Source organism: Chroicocephalus ridibundus, chromosome 3 (genome assembly GCF_963924245.1).
Source record: "Chroicocephalus ridibundus chromosome 3, bChrRid1.1, whole genome shotgun sequence".
In the NCBI taxonomy this organism is placed as follows: domain Eukaryota; kingdom Metazoa; phylum Chordata; class Aves; order Charadriiformes; family Laridae; genus Chroicocephalus; species Chroicocephalus ridibundus.
The window spans coordinates 89,016,958-89,037,668 of record NC_086286.1 but is presented as its reverse complement, the minus strand read 5'-3'; the positions used below and the strand labels follow the sequence as shown (position 1 = coordinate 89,037,668).

Sequence of the window (20,711 nt, the reverse complement as noted above, 5' to 3'; positions counted from 1 at the left end):
TCTGCAAGCCATTGCCCTTTTCAAACTGCTCGACACAACACTGCTCAGTGACACAATGCCGACAAGCAAAATATTGAATGGTTACATGCTATTTTCTAAAGCAATATGGGACAGGTCCCCAACAGAAAATAGATCATGGCCAGAGACACTGGGAGAAACACCATCACCATCTCAAGTCAATGCTGGGACTCGGTATAACATTGGGACTTAGGGGTCTAAGTGTCTTAAAACAGGATTCTGAGTCATAAGAGATATAATGAGAAGGTTTAGATTTTTTACATCTAATCTTTGTACTAGGACAAGCTGACAGAGCTTTGAGTTTTGTTATTGATTCTGACCTAATGTGATATTGATATGAATTTTAAATGCTGCGTGTAGGTAGAAGTGGTGCAATGATCAGATCAAATACAGTCTATTAATGTTAGTCCAGGCAATTTTATATTGTATAACACTATAAAAATTGGACAAGACCTTATATCTTTCCCGTGTGTGAAGCTGTAGCAGGTATGTGCTTTTTATGTTCTCATGTCTAATCAATATATCCTGGTTTTTTGGATTGGTCAAAGAGTCACTGCCTAAGGACTGGTGAAGCTTAAATGCTGGGACTTTACTTCATTCTGCTGTTTTCCCTTCCATTTCTGTATAATCGCTATCATTCTGGAGAGATTAGGTATTGTATATTGAGGAACATATTCACAGGCCTTTTATGTTTGCCTTCATCATCATCATCATAATAATAATAACAATAACAAAAGTACTGGTGGTAGTAATAGCACAAGCAGTAACAAAAATCTAAATACTTGTCCTGAATAGTATCCTATTGTGTCTGCACTCTCATCTTTTTAAATGCCGATCATCTTTTGTCTTCCTAGAGCTAGAAGATGCTTTACTCTTTCAAGTTTTTCTTCACAGAAACTCCTTTCAAGGTTGAGGTATTGTTGGAAGCTAACAACAGTGGCTTTGAAATATATCATTTAAGATGGAGAGTGACAAACACCCTACCCTGCTCCTGGGAGAGTAGCTGTGCATTCACTTAATGAGGTAGCTGAAGACATCTCTGGTCCTTTTCCCACTTTGAGACCAAACGCCAGAGGCAAAATGGTGAGCTTTCCTTGCATGTATGCGAAGATTTCAAGCTCTGTGTTTCCGTGCACTTCCAGCTGTTGTCACCTTTCTGGAGGGTCATTTTGACTTGCATAGTTATTAAATCCTGTTTCCTTTGTTCTACCCAGATCAATCCTAGGCCAATGCATTGAAGGAGCAAAGTCTGCTGAGAAACACTTTGTAAAACCGAGGATGATGGTGAATATTGTTGGCAGGCAAAAGCACTATAAGCTTGACTGTATTCTGCTCCCTTTTGAGTGCATGACATCTCTTGGTGAGAGGGTAGCTGGGTCTCCATGACCATTATGCCTGTTACGACTCATGCAGAGTGGCAATAAGAGCACAACTGTACCAATTATGATAATTGCCTGGTTCGGTGGCACTGAACAGAGGCAGACAGAGAAGTTTCACTCAGTGATCTTTGCATGCAAGATACTGCAGACAAGTATATGGGAACAAGTAACTCTCCATCTACCCCAAAATATTCCTTGACCTGAAAAGCTCTTTTGCTTCATAACCATGGCTGTGTCTTATGCACTACTTTCTTTACAATACACACTTCAAATATTTACTCCAAAAAGGCTCCTGGAAAAGAGAGCCTATGTAACATCTCTGTATGTTATATTTGGAGCATATGCTCACAGAGAATTCCTATAAACTCTTATTCATGTAGCACTTGGATAATAAGTATGCCTGAAATTCTAAAGATAGGGTAAATGTCGCATGCACAGGGAAGAATTAATCCATGAAATACCTTACAGATTTATGATGCACAGCTCATTAGGTTTTGTTATCTGATTCACCAAGGTTTCAATGAAGACAGATTGCCAAACAGGAAAAGAGGCAAAGAAAATCCAGTCAATTTATTCTGAAGGATCCATTCTTTCCATATGACATTCTGTTGGGGCAAGCATGCTTTAAATCAAGGCGTATGCAATTGGTTTATGCCACAGTTTGATTTGATGGTCCTTAGCAGTCCTCATCAAATGGTATTTATTTCATCAAAGCAAAGGAAACAGAAACTTGCCCAGAAATTGGAAGCCCAACTCATTAATCTAATGAGAGCTGTTCTTTCTTCACATTTCACTTTCATGCCTGTTGGGGACAAGAAGGCTCTTCGTTTTATCATCTTTGTCCATACAGCTATCCCACACTGCAGAATCCATGATGACTGCATTTTCGAAAGAGTATCTCCCCAGGGACTGTAATTATTCATCTTTCAGGAGACACAAGATCTATAATACACAAGTGCTGCAGACAAGAACTAGTTTACAGGTTTATCTCATGACTGAAAGTATAATCCATCTTCCCTGGCATGATTTAGGAGGTGCCGCATAAAAAAAGAAAGTAAAAGTGGGTCAATCCCATTTCAACTTCTGTTCCCTTGTTCACATAGGTCCTATTCTTTTAATTTTGCATTAAAGAGAATTAACGCTTGAGCAGAAGAAATGGGCCCTATTTCCTGTATCCTGCAACACCTCTTGTAGCCATTAGGATTGTGCCTGCACTAGGTTTGGACTTCCTGCGGGCTTCCTTTCCCCAGCAGTGACCCAGCTTGCCATCACCTCTGCTATGAGCAAGCAGAACAAGGAAGCCCTGCTTCTGATGGAGATAATGCCTTGAGATCTAAAAACCTTGACATCTCCATGAGTTAAGAATCAAGCTATTAATAGAGAACTTAACTGTATCAATGGGATTTTCCTGTTGATTACATGGTAGACCGTCAGAGACTGGACCTAAGCCTCTGTATAGGGATTCCCAAGCTTCCCATGTTTCCTCTAGTGAATGATACCTCAAGACACTTTTTGGTGTCTCATCCTTCCTCTTTTCTCGATAAGTCAGTCATCTCTCACTATCACCACAGAATAGCCTGTAGTTATCACTGCGACTCATTTCCCAGAAAAGTTTACTCTGAAGATGCTACTTAAGGTAGCTTAAGCTTCTTGTAATGTAATTTATCATCTAAAGAAACTGAAGACAGGACATTGTCATCCCTCCATGCATCTCAGTTTGGAAGTCCAGGTTGCATGTTTAAAAGAAAATCTGAATGAACACGGATCCAAACTGAGAATTTTTCTGGATAATAATGACATGTGTGACCATATTGCTTCCTAAGCACTCATTTTTTCACCTTCATCCCCACATATTTCTAATTTCCATGTATGCTAAAATCCCAACTGTAAACAATCCATTCCTCTGTGTTTGTTCTCCCCACACCCTACAATAACCATCTGTTTTTCCTAAAGGGTAAACATAGCTTGTCTATTTCATTCTGAGACATAAAATGTTATTCAACAACCCCAAAAGATGTGCATTTTTTATACAAACCTTGCTCAAATCTACTTTTTGTGGTCTTACATACAGCCTTGCCTTCTTAAAGCGCACCAAGTACTATCCAAAAAAGCTAATAAAGGACTGCTAACATTGGTCGACTGAGAGAGCACAGGGTTCCTAATATGAGGTACATTAGGAAGCAGGGATCGGTGCTGGGTGCTCACATTGCGAAGTATTTCAAATAACCAGAGTCAGGCAGGCAGGAACAGCTAAACTGTACTCTAGACATCTAAATTTAAGGATCTGCTTTTCTCCTGATGCAGTGGCTGACATTATTGATTCTGAAAGCAACAGAAGGAGCATAGCTCTCTGCCTTGCTTTTGCCATTACAGATTAAATCAACTCTCTTGAGTCTTTGCAGGTAAAAGAGACCAAAAAGCTCTTAGCATACGGTTAAAAATTACAAACAGCAGAGTTAAGGGGCCTAAATCCAACCACCGCAACTTTAACTATATGAAGCTGTAGTTTTTAAATACCTCTAAAAGACAATAAGATGGATGGAAACCCTAAATCTAGACTTCTTTAAACATGTAAATCCAAATATCGTTGTTGCTCCTTGAGGCGGTCTCTGATTTGGAGCCTGTTCCCTGATTAAAGGCATTGAGGTAGAGAGTGCTGGTATATCAAGCCACCAGTCATTTGTTAGGCAGAATTATTGAGTTTAGTAGGGAGTCACCCTTCGAAATAAATCTCATGATCTCGCCAATATTTAGGAAAAATATCCTCATCTCTAATATTTACAAATCATTCAATTTATACCATCTAAAGTGAACTAAGTTCAAAATAAATCTTATTTATTTTTCACCATTTCATACCAGTGAGTGAACTGGCTGATTTATATGATTATTTGTATCACCATCGTGTCAAGGACAACTTGCCCACAATAAGTACCTTCACTTTCCTGGCTCGTGCGGACTACCATGTAATTGGAGCTTGCAAACACCACAAGAAGCAATCACAGATGAAAAATAAATTCAGATTAATTAGATCATTTTCGTGAGTCCCAAATCTTGCAACACGCAAAACCAGCCCACAACTAAATGCAATTTTGTGCCTCACCTACTCAGACAATATCCCTTAAATTATACAGTTCTTCCAAAAATCTAACTCGTTTATTTATTCTAAAAGCCTTTCAGGTTTTCGGCTCACCTTCATTTTCATGCAATTTTAGGATGGTAAATTGTGGGAGACATTGATTTGTCTGGACTCATACATTGCTAGTTCTCTGTATCTGCCTCCCATGTTACTATAGTTTCTCCCTGACACCTACCCTTCTTTGACATTTTTCTGGGAAGCTGACCACTGTGCTTCAATTTATTAAGCCCTCCCCATGAAGATATCAATTGCCTCCTGGCAACAGGAACATTATATATCTTTGGGGGACGGGCGTTTTCAAGAAAATTTTCTGAGTGAGATACGCTACTTGCTGTTAGCTCTTTAGAAAGGAGGACACTATTTACCCTTTCTTTTATCAAAATTATACAAGGGCAGAAATACTGTCTTTTCTGTCAAAATGGTCACTTCGGAGAGAGGTGAAGCGCCAATTTTAGAACAGACACGTACAACAGTTGTGTCCTGGTTTTTCAGAGCAAAAAATCTGTTGAAGGGGAAAAGCATACATGACTCCACCTCTGACACTTTGCAGTTTTGGTGATGAGATTTGCTTGAAACCCTAATGCAGCCAGGACCCCCAGACACCAGGGGCATGCTTACTGGTTTTTTACACATTATCCCTTGTTTACATGGAGGAAAACAGCAAACTTAGTCTTGCCAGTGATTTTAAAGAACTGAACTGGGGTGTTTGGGACATTATTAGAGAACTAGACATTAATTCATAGAAAAGCATGTTCTTGATTTAAATCTGTTTGTGACAAGACATTGCAATCATCACAGTGCTGAACGTATGCATTCACATGACTATGTGAACTACAAAAATATTTTTTTTTTAAGAATATACGTTGCAAAATTGACACTAACTGGGCATGTCAGTTGCTGGCACCAGGACACAGAATGAGGAATTAATGGGCAGAAAGGAAACAGAGAAGATCAGTAACAAAACAAAATGATGTGACACTGCATCTGGAGAACTTGTAATCCAGTTCTGGAGTCATATAAATGCTTAAATATAAGTAGTGAAAGCTGAAACAGAAAATTCCCCAGAACACGTTAACTTGTGAAGCCACCAGCCTGCTCATGCTAACACCACAGGTCCCACTCCTTTAGGGCCATTTGCACACACCACCTACCTCACAGCTCCCTCCATCATCCCCTTATTGTCCTGATTTCTTGTGAGGACATCTCCAGGATCTGGCAAAGAGCAGCTCCTTGTCTGTGCAGGGCATTGTTCAGCTGCAGGTTCCTTCACTCTTGTGCAAATTGCAATCTAATTTAAAAAGAAATCGAGGCTGTTATAATGAAAAATAGCAGGGGGGGCTGGAGAGAGAGCAAAGGTAAATTGTAATAAACCCAATGTTTTTAGGGTCAAATAAAGCTTTTCATGTCAAGTTTCTTCCCATTGCAGGTTTCTACATCACTGAGCAGGATGGTGCCCAGATTAACGACAGGATATTCTGCTAAGGAGGCTGTGACAGTGGGCAGCAGCCCAGAGGGAGCTTGTGATGGCTGTCAGGTGGGGTGAAACCCCTGGAGAAGTAACAAAAGGGAGACACTGCTCCTGCCCAGCAGCAGTGTGGCATGGTGGAGCCCCTGGGCACAGAGTGGGCAGCACCACAGTGCAGATGAAAAGATGCTTGAGAGGCTGAGGTCTGCCTGTAGCAGGAAGCAAAGCCTAAATCAGGGGTTTGGGATTATAGAAGACAGGATACTTTCCTCAGAACCTAAAAAGGATCATGAGGAATTCAAAGACTTTGAGAAGCAACTGAAAGTTGCTGAACAGCAGCAAAGAGTAAACACCCTTCTCACAACCAGCTTTGCTTTCAAGTCTTTTATTTAATATGACTCACCCATTAGTATCCTGGTTTGTTCTGCTCCAGGTTATTCTTATTGTGGCTTAATTTATTACAGGTGTTTTTTTTTCAGTTGTGCACATTTCTGCTATAAAGCACAGCTTTGGACCTCAGATACCTTTCCTCTCTTTTAACATGCTTGCTCAAAAGAAAACGAGAGATGGATCCTTCTGAAAGTGTCAGGTAATTTGTTGGACCAACCTAATGATACAACTGATAGAACTAAAAATAAAGCCAAATCAAACAGGCTTTGCAAGGCCGTACATCAAAGAGCACAGAGCAACTGATGTAAGGCTTTTTAGTAGCTTGCCACTGTGAGTTAACCAGGTAATTTACTAAATCTAGAAATACCCTCTGTTTCACAAGCTGTTGGAGCTGCTTTAAATGACACATAACTGGAAAAAATTAAGATGGGACGAGGTGCCCATTCGTGCATTCTCGGAAGAGACAGTACTCCCTGGGTATTAAGTCAAAGGCCCTGTGTGGGGCAGTACAGTGAAAGTGACTTCTTAAGACAAAATGTGGGCTGAGATACCTTGCTGACCACCCATTTGTGGTTAAGTGAAAGGACATACATCACTGGAAAATATTAATAGCTAGTCTTCAGGGAAAAACAGCGGAATACAGTCAACATTAATCACATCCCTGACTCTATCTCAGGAGCCAAGAAGAGGTCATTTTTTTTCCATCAGGAACATCTTGGTACTTAAGGGAAAAAAATGCATTCACACTTAAAGGTTTCTGTGGTGTAACCATAGAGATGTGTTAATGTAATAATCACATGCAGCCATGTAGGGGCTTGTGCTGTTTTGTGCAAAGGGAGTTAGCAAAGTCCAACCTTTCCCCACATAAACTCACCCTTTTAAAAGTAAAGATAAGCAAATACGTAAGTTTTGCAAAAACTGAGTTTTTGTCCAAAATTTAATAAGCTCAGTTCCACTAAAAAATATTTTCTTTGTGGTCTACATTTGTGCCAGAATCTCCACATGGTACGAATCAGTGCTTCCAGGGCAGCTCTGGGGATTTGCACCTGCTGAGAAACCAGTCCATCACTTCCTTGGGGCTCTGACATTTTGAGGACTGTGCTACGACACACGCAGCAATTCTGAAATGCCAGAGTGATCCCGCGTTATCACTACATGATCCTGCTAAGCACAATAACAAAGCTCAGTTTCTCCATGCACATGCAGGGTACGTTTCAGCACACAAGTTTATTTTCCTGCAACAGCAGTTTGCCTCCTTCTCTGATTTTGCCAGGAATTACAATGGGCCTTGATGCATACTCATCAGGTGATACTGGCTCAGCAAACTGATTTGTTACAGCTTCTGGGCAGGATCAAAATTCATTACGCTAATCAGGTCCTTTGATATTTCCATAGAGTACTGTTCTCAGGCGCGGTGTGGAACGACAAATACAAATATTCTTAGTGTCCAATAGTTTTATACTATGCTGAGATATCTTAATTGACAGTTCCTTTGCTGATGTGTACACGTGCACTGTTAATATTATACTGAGCCATACTGAACAGGCATAGTAAAGCCCAGAAGAACGCGCTATTTTCCATATTTCTAAGAAGCCAGCCCACCTCTGTGGAAACCCACCCCCAGCACAGCACAGAGACATCTGGTAGTTAACAGCAAAGCCACAAATCATCTCTAAGCTCACCTAAACAAAGCCACAGCTGATCTAAGCTATTGCTGGTGACAGTCCGGCTTCGAGTTGCTCTAAGTGGCCCCTAGCAGTCCTCCAGCAGCCGTCAAGAAAAAGAAATCCTTCTGGGCTTGAAATGAACTGAGGGTATTTGGGGAGCGGGGTGGGGAAGGAATTTAAGATTAAAAAAAATTATACAAACATTTCTAACTCACCCAGGAGTCTGCCCCCTTTAATCTTGAAAACATATTTCATTTCCAGCTCTCTGACACGTTCAAAAGCATTATTTCTCTAAAGAGTGAGAGGATAATTACCAGTCTGGGCATGAAAAAGTATTATGATACCTTTAGCTGGTTTCCATTCTGTATATCCACATAACTCCTGTGAGTTTGTGGTTGCCAATATACACCAAGTACAGTAACAATATGTTAACTTGTTTTTCTGCTCCTAAAAAGGTTGTTAGTTGTTTCTGTCCTGAACTGTGGCACCACAAAATATATATTGTACTCATGGGCAGGCAATTCTCTGATATTCCACTGCTTTCAGCTTGCAGTAGCACTATTGGTTTATATTTCAGCACTGAATGTGCATGCACTGATGAGTACTCAGCCCTACGTACAAAAGACTGCACTTCTACATGGCTCCAACTTCCTTGCCCTGGCAGTTGATGTCATACAGCTCTGAAGTTCGTTTGGGCAATGCTCATCCCACCATGGTTGCAGAATGAGGAAAACATGGGCAATTTTTCAGAGATTTACAGCATGGCCTACGCAGGGGTCTACACAGATAATTCCCTCTTCCCCAGGCTGTTATGTCCTCTCCGGGAACTTCATTTACCCAAAGGAGCTGCCATAAAATGTAGGGAATAGTGAGAGCTCTGACTGAGCTTCAATTTGTATACATGCCACCAGCAGTTAGGAGCAACAACAAAAATCCTATTGAGTACCCGTGCTCAAGCAGGGAAGTAACTGTTGCCAAACTTTATTTTGACAAAGTTGTTTGGTCTCTTAATAGTGTCACCTTAAGGACTGAAAAGAAGAGAACTTGCTTCAAACATAGACATATTTGGGAACTTCGTACAGTCACATTATTTCGAGAGAACTCTGACAAATGAGAGCATGGTGAGCGCTAAACAAAGGTGATCTGTTCCAATAATGTCACAGCCTGAAAGAAAATACCACTATCAGAACTAGTCAAGTGTGCGTCCGTCACAACTAATAGCTTGTGTCAATCCTCCCTGAGTGACAAGCCTTGTTCTCTGAGGCAGGCGGAGCAGCAGCGGCTGTGATGCTCTGGAGCAACTGCAGCGAGGCAGTGCACCAGCTGGGACCCTCCAGCTGGCCAGGGGACCACTGCAGCCCCAGGGGCTGTGCCCAGGGAGGCACAGGAGCAGGACTGGGGGGAGCCGAGGTGCTGGTAAAGCATCCTTGAAAATATAGGTCACTAACTAACATGAGGAACCAATTTGTTTGTAATTTGACAGCTGTAATGGGTGGGGTTGGAGAAGAACAATGGATCCCTTGAAGTACTTGCACTGCTGCTGTCCACAACAGCATAGATGATATGAACAAAAATAAAAGTATTAACAGCACTGCAACTCTGGCAATTTTCATTAAAAATAAAAACAAAACTAAAAAAACCTGAGTCGAAAAAGCTGCAGTGAGACAACTGTGAATTTCCTTCCTTGTCTTGGTTTAAGTCATGCCCAGTTCAAGTTACATGAACACATGTAGCTTGGATCTGTAAGGGCTTTGTTGTGGTTACCAGGAAAATAGAAAGGAAAGACTGTGCTGATGGTTCTTTTTCGATTATGAAATAAAGGGTAAATGACTATAAAAGATGAGTGACTTGTACAGAGAATACGTGATATTTTTCCTCCTTTCCCTGACTACTGCCCCTGTAATCATATAAGTCATTGAGCAGAGACTGCATCAGCCCTTACAATCTCTCTTCAAGGCACTTAGAAGGGATGAGAACTCATTTTGTCTCATTTGCAGACAAACTTTGCAATTCTGAAGGTTCCTATCCCAGAAAATCAGATTTATGAAATAAAACAACCATAGGGGGAATGTGAGTCTGATGGAGGAAGAAGGGAGTGAAGGCTGATTAGGTTAATGGTGTGTCCACAGTGTTAACCGTGTTTAAACTGAGGCCACGGAACAGGGCAATGTCCCTATCAGGCCTCCTTGATTATTCCCTGTAAAAAGAAAGTGGAAGGAAGGGGAAAAGGAGAAACCCAAAAAGGAAAATGCTGGAAATAGTGCAGAACAAGGTAGAAAGAGGAAGAAATACAGGAACAGAATGGAGAAAGAGAAAATGCTGTACCAAAAAGCAGGCAATAAACTGCACAATATCCCATGTAACAGGCATGGGCCAGTCCAGCTTGTGGTTTGTCCTTCTACCCTTCTTAACTGCACAGGGTGCCTGTTCAATGTATTACAAAATGTGTTTCTTTATTTTAGGTGGGTTTTTTAAGTTCAAACCACCTTTAAAGTGTATTAGCAATCCTTTAACACCGAACACAGAGGAAAGGCCAGCTACAGTTCTTCCTCCCCGACACAGTCAGTTTTCTGTGCCGTACCATACTCTCTGCCTCAAAAATAAATGGTAAGAAAGAGGCATTCTAATCTCTATGGACCATTCACTTCAGTGGGCTTCGGATTTCTTGAGCCATTCACTTTTGTATTCCAAAGAAACCAGGAGAAAACGCGTGAAGATCAGAGGCAGCTGAATGTCTTTATGTGTAAAATAACTTGAAAGGCAGGACTTAACCCAGCAAAAGGGAGAGAAAATTCACAGTCCACCTACTCTATCTAGCCATAGATTTGTAATTGTGCCACTTGTGATAAAACTAAAAGAAAAAAGTTAAAATTACATAGGGAAGTGAGGAGGGTCATGAGTTCGAACTAAATGCCTGAAAAAATAATTTGAGGACTTCATCTGTCCCTACTGATTTCCTTTTAAGACTGACAGCATGTGGCATTATCTTACTCTAATTTTCTCCAAAGGAAAAATATGACACCGTATTAGCATTAAATTAATCAGAAGAGCCAAATATATCTGTATGCACAACATATCTGCATCTCTCTATCTCAGAAAACTTTCTACCCCAACTGAGCACCAGCTGGAAGAGAAATTCTTGCAATGGAGCCCTTTCTGTTTAATCCCTTAATCTTCTCAACATCCTCAAACAGTAGGGATTCTCTCTTAAACCCAACTGGAAAGTAACATCTGCACTGTTGAAAGAGAGGAAGCACCAGAAGGCAAGCCACTGAGCTCTCAGCTCCCTCTATCCCACTCAATAGTTTTCTCTTGAAGATGCCTGTTAAGGACAGTTTCTATTTAATGTCAATGACACAAACTGGGCAAAACCCAGGGGCTGAAATATTTTCTGTTTCTGAGCAGTTATACCTTTCCATTCTTACTGCTATGGCAAAGGCAAGGGAACTCTAAATGCCAACAAGACCACAGAGGTGGATTAACCCGCAGAGATGGGTTAATCTGTAAGTGTTGTTATGCCCTGAAAGTTACTAGCTTTCCTCCCTTCAGCCACACCTTCTTATTATTCATGTTTAGTATTTTGACAGCTTAAACCATGGTGATGTTCCTCTCTGTGACTTGTCCTGACTGTTAGTCCTGGGGTTTTATTATGAGTTGCAACACCTCTTGTAGATTTGGGGTTAAGTGACATGGTAGCGCAGATTAGTTGAGGGGCCACCTCCCAAATGCCAGGCCCCAATTTCATGGGTCTCCTGGTTAACCCAGCTTTACAAAATCCTGTGAGAAGTCAGGCACAGTGTTCGCAGTCTTGCTGTGTCTTCTTGCAGCCTAATAGAAAGGGGAAAACTTCCCTCTCTAATTAGAATTAGATGTAGAATGTGTATTACTGTGTAGAATTCCTATGTATTAATGTCTACTAAATCCCAAATCACCCTAATCTCAGATGACCAGGTGGGTCACTCACTTCATTCTAGTGTCTCTTTAAATATCTGACTCGTTTCCGCCCTTTCCCTTTTTTCCCCCCTTTTTTCAGTTGTCATAATGCTGCAGTACAAGTAGCTGTTGCAGAAAGGAGAGGTGACTGTAGCTAGTCTTATGCTATTAGACTGGCCTGTTTCTGAAATGGCACCCACAGCCAATTAAGGCAAACTTTTTACCAAAGCCCAAGAACATTTTCACAGAAATTCTCCACACTTCTTTAATAAACCTCCAACTTTATAACAGTAATCACTTCCTCTGGAGAAGAGAGCCTGACCCATGCAATACCTTAGGGTAAAAGCTGCTTTTTGGAAGAAATATAAGATTGGGAGTCAAAATTGGGCACTGAAAAGGGTGGGTGCATAGTGATAAGAATGCACCTTTTTGCTCTTTGACACTTTAATTCTTCCATCTCAAGTCTGTAATTTATGATTGGATGTACTGGATGTACTGTGACTTCTGGTGAGGATTAAATGTAAAGAATGCTCTAGCTTTCTGGACTCAGAATCTGTGACTCGTTTCATGGTTGGCGCACAGACCCAGAGCTTCCCTCAGTCTCAAATGGAAATCTTCTGGCTCCTTACCAGGGTGAGATCTGGCCGGATCCAGCGAGTCACTGAACTGCAACCCCACAGAGAAGATCCCCAGGTGAGACATTTAGATGGCACTGCAGCGGTGATCCAGAAGGATGCTCAGGAGACTGGGGACCTAAGTCTACAAGCAGCCCTGGAGCCCTGTGAGCATGTGTAGGGCAGAATGCCTGTGGGTATTCTCTTCATTCAAGTGATGCTGATAATAGCAAACACCTCCTCTCGAGAACACACCCCAGTTTCCAGGTTGTGTGCACCCAAAACAGACCAGAGCCTTGAGATAGGCCCTCTGATCTCCTCTCTATTCCAGCTGAATCCATCACACAGAAGACACCGGAGTATCCCAGACTCTTGAATCAGGTCTCAATAAAACATACAAATGATAGCTCAAAGATAGGCAAATTATTTCAATAGGGAAAATTCAGATTGAGTGGGTGAAAGATTAACTAGAAAGGCTGGTAAACAACCTTCCATTTATCCACTGGTTCCTGGAAAGGTAAGCCCATTCCACTAGTCCTTGTTCAACTTTCAGTGGCTTCCTGAGCCAAACAAATCCCACTAAGGTTTGGCATTAAGCCTTCTCCCCTGTCACAGTCAGGCTTCCTTTTTCTCTCGTGTGCTTCTCAGTTGGCTCCCTGCTTTCTGCATCTTTTGCCCACTGCCCACTCCGCCCTTCATTTGGGAAGACTGTACCACGCACACCTCTTCTTAGAGAAAAATCAATTGCCTTCCCTTCATCTCCTCTCCTGAGGTTTTGGCTTGACCCAGAGGGCAGCAGCGAGGAACTTCTCACTCTCATAATCTCTGTAACATAATGTACATTACACAGCAGTGGCCAAAAAATAACTTAGACAAGGAATACTTGTGTTGCAAGGTTGTGGTATACTCTGCTGGTTTTATGTTTGCAGTGTTCTAGTGGGGGTCTTTAGAAAGCCAGAGTTAATGCAACGGTTCCTGAGAAATGGAGCGCAATTAGTGAAGGCTCCTGGAAGCATGCAAGGCAGGGAAATCGATCTTTGCAAACCTTGGCCTTAGCCTGGGAAGAAGTGGTTTATGATCATGATGCTTTCTGACCTGTCAGCATAATGGTAGTACATAACAAAGGCTGCTGCCATTTCTCCCCAGGGCTGCATTGGAAACAAGAGTGGGTTAAGGGGCAGAGGGCACTGTATTGCCCCCTCAGCTGTCCAAACACAAAAAGAGATACACTGCATGGCCAAGAAGAGTTTGTAAAGTAACAGCACTGCTGTTGACATCCCAGTAAGAGTCCCCATGCTGTTGCATTCAGAAGGTCAGATAACTTCCCTCGCTGTAGCTTAAACAGGAGGCTCTGTGGTGAACTCCAGTTTGTTGTCAGCATCTTTTCACTTCTGTCCTGACCCAGATCCTGAGTCTTTGCTCCAAACCGGCATAAGATTGAAGGGATCAGAGGCTACTTTTCTCTATTATTGGCAGCTAGGTGCAAGACTGTCCAGGGACAGGTCGGGTGAAGGGGTTGCAAAAAAAGGCCTGTCTCAAAAATGGATATGTTTACCTGGGAAATCCTAAAATGCTACTGTATAATCTAATGGTGCCACGGGTACGCACCACACTGCCCCTGGGGGAAAACAGCTCTGCTTGGCTGAGGGTTTTAGTGGAATAGTGGTTGGGTAGTGATGTAAGCACACGCACCTCTCACTTCCAGTTCTCTTGATCCCATTGCTTGGATTTCCAGGTTCAGTACTTTGAGGCTGAGGATAGAAAAGAACAAGTTTTGAGAATATATTTTTCCTTCCTTCCTTCCTTCCTTCCTTCCTTCCTTCCTTCCTTCCTTCCTTCCTTCCTTCCTTCCTTCCTTCCTTCCTTCCTTCCTTCCTTCCTTCCTTCCTTCCTTCCTTCCTTCCTTCCTTCCTTCCTTCCTTCCTTCCTTCCTTCCTTCCTTCCTTCCTTCCTTCCTTCCTTCCTTCCTTCCTTCCTCTCTCTAATTTTTTAATTTTAATTTCTTAATTTCTTAATTTCTTTGTCTTTTTAATCAAAACCTCCGCAAGTGTGCTGAGAACGGGAGGGTTCTGCTGCAACATTATTACTGAGACCACTTGTGACGCTTTCTCATTAGCCTGTGTAATGGGAAGCCAATCTGCTGCTCAGGAAGCAGCGCTGCAAATGATTTTCAGCCACAGACGATGCAGCCTGGCTTTGAACTGCTTAGGCCTTGTTGTAACAGAAGAACCAGCAATATTCATTTAATGTGCATTGACCTTTCCCTGACCTGGGAGACAGAGAGGGCTCCTGCTCTGGCTTATCACCATGCTTTTTTCTGTAAAGGTTTTTGCTTGGCAGACTACAAGGAGGAAAATATTAAATTCTGTCTGCAAAAGGCGCAGTTTGTTTGGCTTCAGCGTGGCTGGGGGAGAGAGGCAAACTTGTTTATTTTTCCCCTCCTGTGACCATGCTGGGGACACATGCCAACTTTAGAACCTTAAAGGGCAGTGATATGGGGTGAGGGCAACGGAGTAATCTGGACAATGGGTGCCCCTAGGGCATTACGAATAACCATTCCTCTCCCCTTCTGTTGCTGCAGTAGGCTCGCACCACTTGTCATTCACCAGGAGACACGTATCACACAGGATGAACCTGGGGATGACAGGAAGTTATTGAATGTAGACAAATCCATCAAGTCTCAAGCTTTGGACATGAAACTCTGAACCACCTCCTGCTCCTAAGCTGATATTGCTCATATATGCAGTTGCAGAGCCACAAGCTTTTCACTTCCATGTCCCATCACAGCAGAAGAGAGACTGTGGTTGTGCCATGATGTGGATTCCCTGACCCCAACGAAGCCTGAGAAACTACACAGTAGCAGGCTATCACTGCCATAGGACTCAATGCATCAAAATTTGGGTACCCACAACACAGTCATAAATGAGAAGAAGAGGAAACACGAGACAGATGTGAAGGGGCATGAAGAAAACACATCTTCCTTGCAAACCAACCAGAACTCAAGGGAAGAGATCACGAAGAAGCAGAACACCAGACAAAAGATTACAGCTCAGCCAAAAGCATAAGACTTCATACTTGAGATGGATAAGCCTTGCTGACAATACCACACAACTATCACAGTGCCCAGCTGGGCCAATCATGCATCAAGACCTGATGGCATAGTTTTATCTCATTTGCTATTAGGAGGCCACTTTTGTTCTATTTATTCCCAGTCCATCTTGGTTTATACCTCCTTGTTCTACAGATTACTCTTAAAGTTGAGAAGAACACAATGCAGTTTCAGTTGCCTCATTGGAAGAAGGTCATTATGGTTCCATTTCCTTCTTGTCCTTTCTTCCTTCTCTGGTTATGGATTGCTGGCCTACTCATGTGGCCTTTGTTTTGATCTCTGCACTATAAGCCATGACTTGGGAGAACTCATGCAAGGTAAAAATGGGCATTTGTCAGAAATACCTATGCAAAGACAGAGCAGGATGGAGCCAGTGATGTCTCAGAGTCCCTGCCTTGTATGCAAAAGGCTTGTGCCACATTGAACTGCTCTGACATCGGTTGTCACCTTGGCTCATCATGCAAGCAAATGTTGGACTGGTGCCCACTGCAAAGGAACTGTGAAGAAAAGTCTCACTTTCCAAAATGCTGGCCGATTTGCTGAAGGGCTGTGAACTCTTCCTCTAATATGTGTGCAAAAACTGTGAGGTTTAGAAGGGACAAGGAGTTTTCATTCCAGCTATTTATCCTATGTAGAATCAGAAACCCCAAAAGAAGGAGCTAAATGTGTTTCTGTCAATAAAGCAGTTTAAACAAATTGCAGAGTCACAGGACAAAGCCTAGCTGCACAGAAAGCCCAAGAGGGGACAATACTGGAGCCAATTGCACTTACCTGCTAACCCTGGCATTTCTAAAGCTCACCTCAGTGCTACTGCCGGCTGCCTTTTTTTGACAGCAAGCTTGAATGTTTACATAAAATTCATAAAAACCAAATGTTTGTACCATTAATTTCTCGGCTTGGTGTTTCTGGTATTTCTCCTCCAGTGTGCAGAAAGCACCCCCCCACACCCCCATTCCCCCCATCCCCCCCCATTCTGTACAGACTCCAGGTTTGATCAGCTCAGTATAATCTCTGCCCTCTGTTCTGAGATCCCCCCATGGGTCCTTGCCCCAATTTGAGATCAATCTGAACATATCCTCTGACAAAATGACTATACCCGATCTCAGCACACTCCTGCTCCACATTCTGCTAAGTTGATTATAGAGCTAATTGGACACAGAGAACAAAGCAATTTAACTTCCCTAGAAGATGACAGCACTGAAATGCCCAGAGCCATTGAGAGTAGCTCTATGTAGGAGCTAATTTTTCCACCTCCCTTACCACAGGCAGCCTTCATGCATTGGAAGTTTTAAGGCAATACTTTTCATCAGAAAAGAAACGAAGTGCTCAGAAGCACACTGCACCAGCCCAGGACATTAATTTGCTTATTCTCTAATCTATGTCGAGTACTGCCCCAAATGGCCCTTTTCACCACTGGGAAACCTAAGAGCCAGCAGCATTACAGATCCTAAGAAAAAAGATGCAGAGGATGGAGTGAGCCCACTGCTGCTCTCTAAAGATAGCCAATGAAAACTGGATGAGAATGAAAAAAAAGAAAAGACTGAGCATTTGGAGAAAACTAGGCAGAGGAATAGAGGAAGAAAGGCAGACAAGAGGAGAGTCCTCTCCTTTGCTGGTGTGGCTCCTTCCTGGACACCCAGAGCAATGGCACTGAACAACTTTGGGAAGGGCTTTCTAGTCACCTGGCAAGAGGCTGCTGACCAAGGGGGCTGGGCTGAAGGCTGCTCCTGGAGTATATCTCTATGTTTTCTGAAGCCTTTCAAAGGACTTGTTTCTTCGTGGTACTCCAAAATGCTAGTTCTCTGTGAGCGTGACAGGGAGGGGACCTTTTTAAAAAAGTTTTCATCTCTTGAAGTTCATCTCAAACACCACTCTGAAGACAATGACACAGGTAAATGTTGTTTTAGCCTCACCCATGGGCTCCAGCAGAGAGAACAGCAAGCCCTGCTGTTTTCTCTGGTACCAAGGAAGTGCTCCCTTGTGAAAACAGGAGAGCCTATATACCCAAAACATCTCAGTCCATCGTGTGACTTGATCCCTGCCAGACGCCTAAGCCCTATTCACAGCTGGCCTCTCACAATGGGTGTGGGGCTCTGTGGTGGGGGCAGGGGAAAGGCCTCCATTCCCAAGCACTGCCCTAGGAAATGCAACCTGTTGTGCGTCAGCATGTCAGGTCACCCCCTTTCCCAAACAAAGAGCAGCTGGAGAAAACCTCTACCCCTAAATGTAAATTTATTAACACTCGGCACCAGGGAAGTCAAGGTCAAGGGTTAAAGCTCGCCTTTATCCATCACCTCTTGATATGACCTTGGTGGGGCTTTTTGCAAAGGGCAGGGACAGTTGACGCCATAATGAGCTGCTCTTCCCAGGAGACACAGCATGATGAAAAAGTACAGAACATCCACCTTCATGTACCCGTGCAAGAATGCAGATTTGATTGGTAATAAGTTACCCATTAAAAATACATGGGAACTTACCTCAGAGAGTCAGAGAGTAGACCCCACAGGATAAAGTCTGTTCAGCCCGCTTTTAATGAAGGCAATTACATCCATGTATTTGAGGCTTTCCTTACTCATTTTTCTCCAAAGAAAACAGGCTCATTTCATGGAGGAAAACAAGAATAAAAAATAAATTCACAACTGTTGTTCTTTAACTGGGTCAATTACATTTTGATATTTGAATTGCAGTGTTTTTAATACAACTAAGGTGGTGCATATTTAATATTAGCTTACATGCAGGTATAATAGGTACTTTTCAGAATGAAATGTTTTTTAAATTCTGAGGAAATTAATAGTTTCTAAAGGAACAAGAAAAATACAACTTGGATGGTCACTGAGACCATTAATTTTAATGAGTTAGCCAATATGTTGAATCATATGAGGAAGGATCTAATGCTGCTTTATCCTGAGTAACTACTGAGGTATTTATTCATCTCTCAATCAAGACTGGATGTCACAAGTTTTGTTGTTTGTTTGAACTTAAATTCAAAACACAGTAAAAATTCTCCTCTTACTTCAGTGCTCTCCTCCTCTTTTCCTGTCCCCTCCATTCCCCCCAGACATATATGGAGAAACTGAAGCAGTTTGCTTGGTGGATCTATGGATTTTACGCAGTGGATCTGTGGAGTTTGCTCAGTGGATCTATACTTCTGAACTTGAACTCCAATACCATAATCATAACTGATGCAATCTGAAGCATGGAAATTCACAGCAGACAAAACGTCATCTTCTACTCCACTGGTCTTCTGTAAATTCTGACACTGGCACAGAGTCTTTATATTCATGCGGTTAAGGACAGGGGAGAAGGCTGAGTCAGTCACCACTCCAGGCTGGAATGATGCCAAAAAATACTGGCATTTCATGCGGGACAGAGGCACAAAGACTATGCGCATAAACCAGTTTACACCCCTGTTTGCACAGCCCTAATCCAGCAGGATTAAATTGTCCTCATCTTTGAACATTGCACATTTTACCTTCTGTGCAGCACAGCATCTTCTGAGGTAAAGTTAGGGATGCAGACGGAGTTCAAGCGTCTGTCCTTAGAAAAGAGAGGTGCTTTGCTCCTCCTCTTTGCTCTCACTCAGCTCATGACACCTTTAAAAGTGCCCAGCAAGTTCAGAGCAGACACTGTAAAAACCAGCGCTTTTAAAGTTGTCTCCAACTGGGGACCAAAAGACAAAGGAAATGTAGTCACTTCCATTTTTTAAAACTTTGACCTTGGTTTAAAGAGCTAAACTGAGAACATGGTATCGTGTGAGCCATAACTGCCTCATAAACTTAAAGCAGACCTGGACCTGCAATATACCTCACAAACAGCCAGACATGCAGGGCCAGTCACTTCTCCACCCTCTTCCAGCAGCAGCACTCGTGAAAGCAGAGGCACAAAACACCTGCCACAACACACACACGCTCCCATCCCAGGAACCAGCACACCACATGGTATAAAAAAACATTAGACAACCCAGGCAAGACCCCTGGGCCAACACGAACTAAAGTGGTGCTGAGTCTCAGCTGACTCTAAAGCTGGGTAGAGTTGGACAAATGGCTCTCTGGCTTTTTTGCCTTTCTGCTCACTCTGCCTTTCACTCTGCCCTTCTGGGAAGCAGCCATGGCAGGCCACCATCATGGCACGGGGCTGTGTTCCCCTCCACCCCCAGAAGCAGCAGGGAACTGACACGGGGGAGCTCCCTTGGCGGCACTCGCCAGTGCCCAGCCCTGCCAGGGCAGGCTTTGGGTTCAGATGACATTAATCTGCAAAATCCTCTGATTTCTCCCTGAGCACCTTCTGTGTTGATTAGGCAAAGTGCCTCTCTCAGAGTACTGTATTCTTTCTCAGTGTTGCATTTATAAGAGGAATTTCCTTACCCAGAACCAGCGGATACTCCCCCCTGCTCCGCCCTTCCCTATCCTCCTCCCTGCCCCCGTAAAGCTATTATTTTAAAACAGGGAAAAATACTCTGGCAAAAAATCTTCCCTCCACCCTCCCTGCTATCTGTTTAAATATCCTTGACTGCAAGACATCCAGTACAGAACAGTCATCAATTTTTAATTCATTTAATCTCTTGGTAACAGTGTTCTCGTGAACTGAAGGGCCCCTGAGGAAGCTTCAGAGAAACCTCAGACTAGCATCTTTCACTGGATCCAGGGATGAGATTTTGTGTATATAGTGGACTCTGTGCAAATGAATGTATGGGTTAATGGGGAAAAAAATATTTAAACCTGAGTACCTTTAAGCCCTAGACAAATCAAAACACATTGTAAACTGGAGCACTGCACCCTAACACAGCAGAGAATGAAACAAGCACCAGGGAGAGAATTCCCTGCGTCAGAATTGTTCATGATTCAGCAAACTTGGGAAGGAGCCCTCTGAGTAAACATGTGGGTTGTCTGTGCTCCTGGTCCCACTACTGCTTGTTCCTGTTCCAAGAAGCACAGAGAACATCCTAATACACTGTCAGTAATTAAATTCAACCTCCTTGAATGCCCTGAAGTCTCAAGAGG

General features: G+C 42.8%; 1 long non-coding RNA gene across 1 annotated transcript in view; it reads right to left on the bottom strand.

The window, feature by feature from the left end:
- LOC134513393 (uncharacterized) overlaps positions 1–18,739 on the bottom strand; it is a 38,588-nt gene extending 19,849 nt beyond the window's left edge. Inside the window, exons 1-3 of the long non-coding RNA XR_010070407.1 lie at positions 18,189–18,739; positions 14,295–14,353; positions 5,685–5,821 (exon numbers count right to left, since the gene is read on the bottom strand). This is a non-coding gene — a long non-coding RNA (uncharacterized LOC134513393). The remainder of the gene's footprint in view (positions 1–5,684; positions 5,822–14,294; positions 14,354–18,188) is intronic.
- Positions 18,740–20,711: the final 1,972 nt, after the last annotated feature.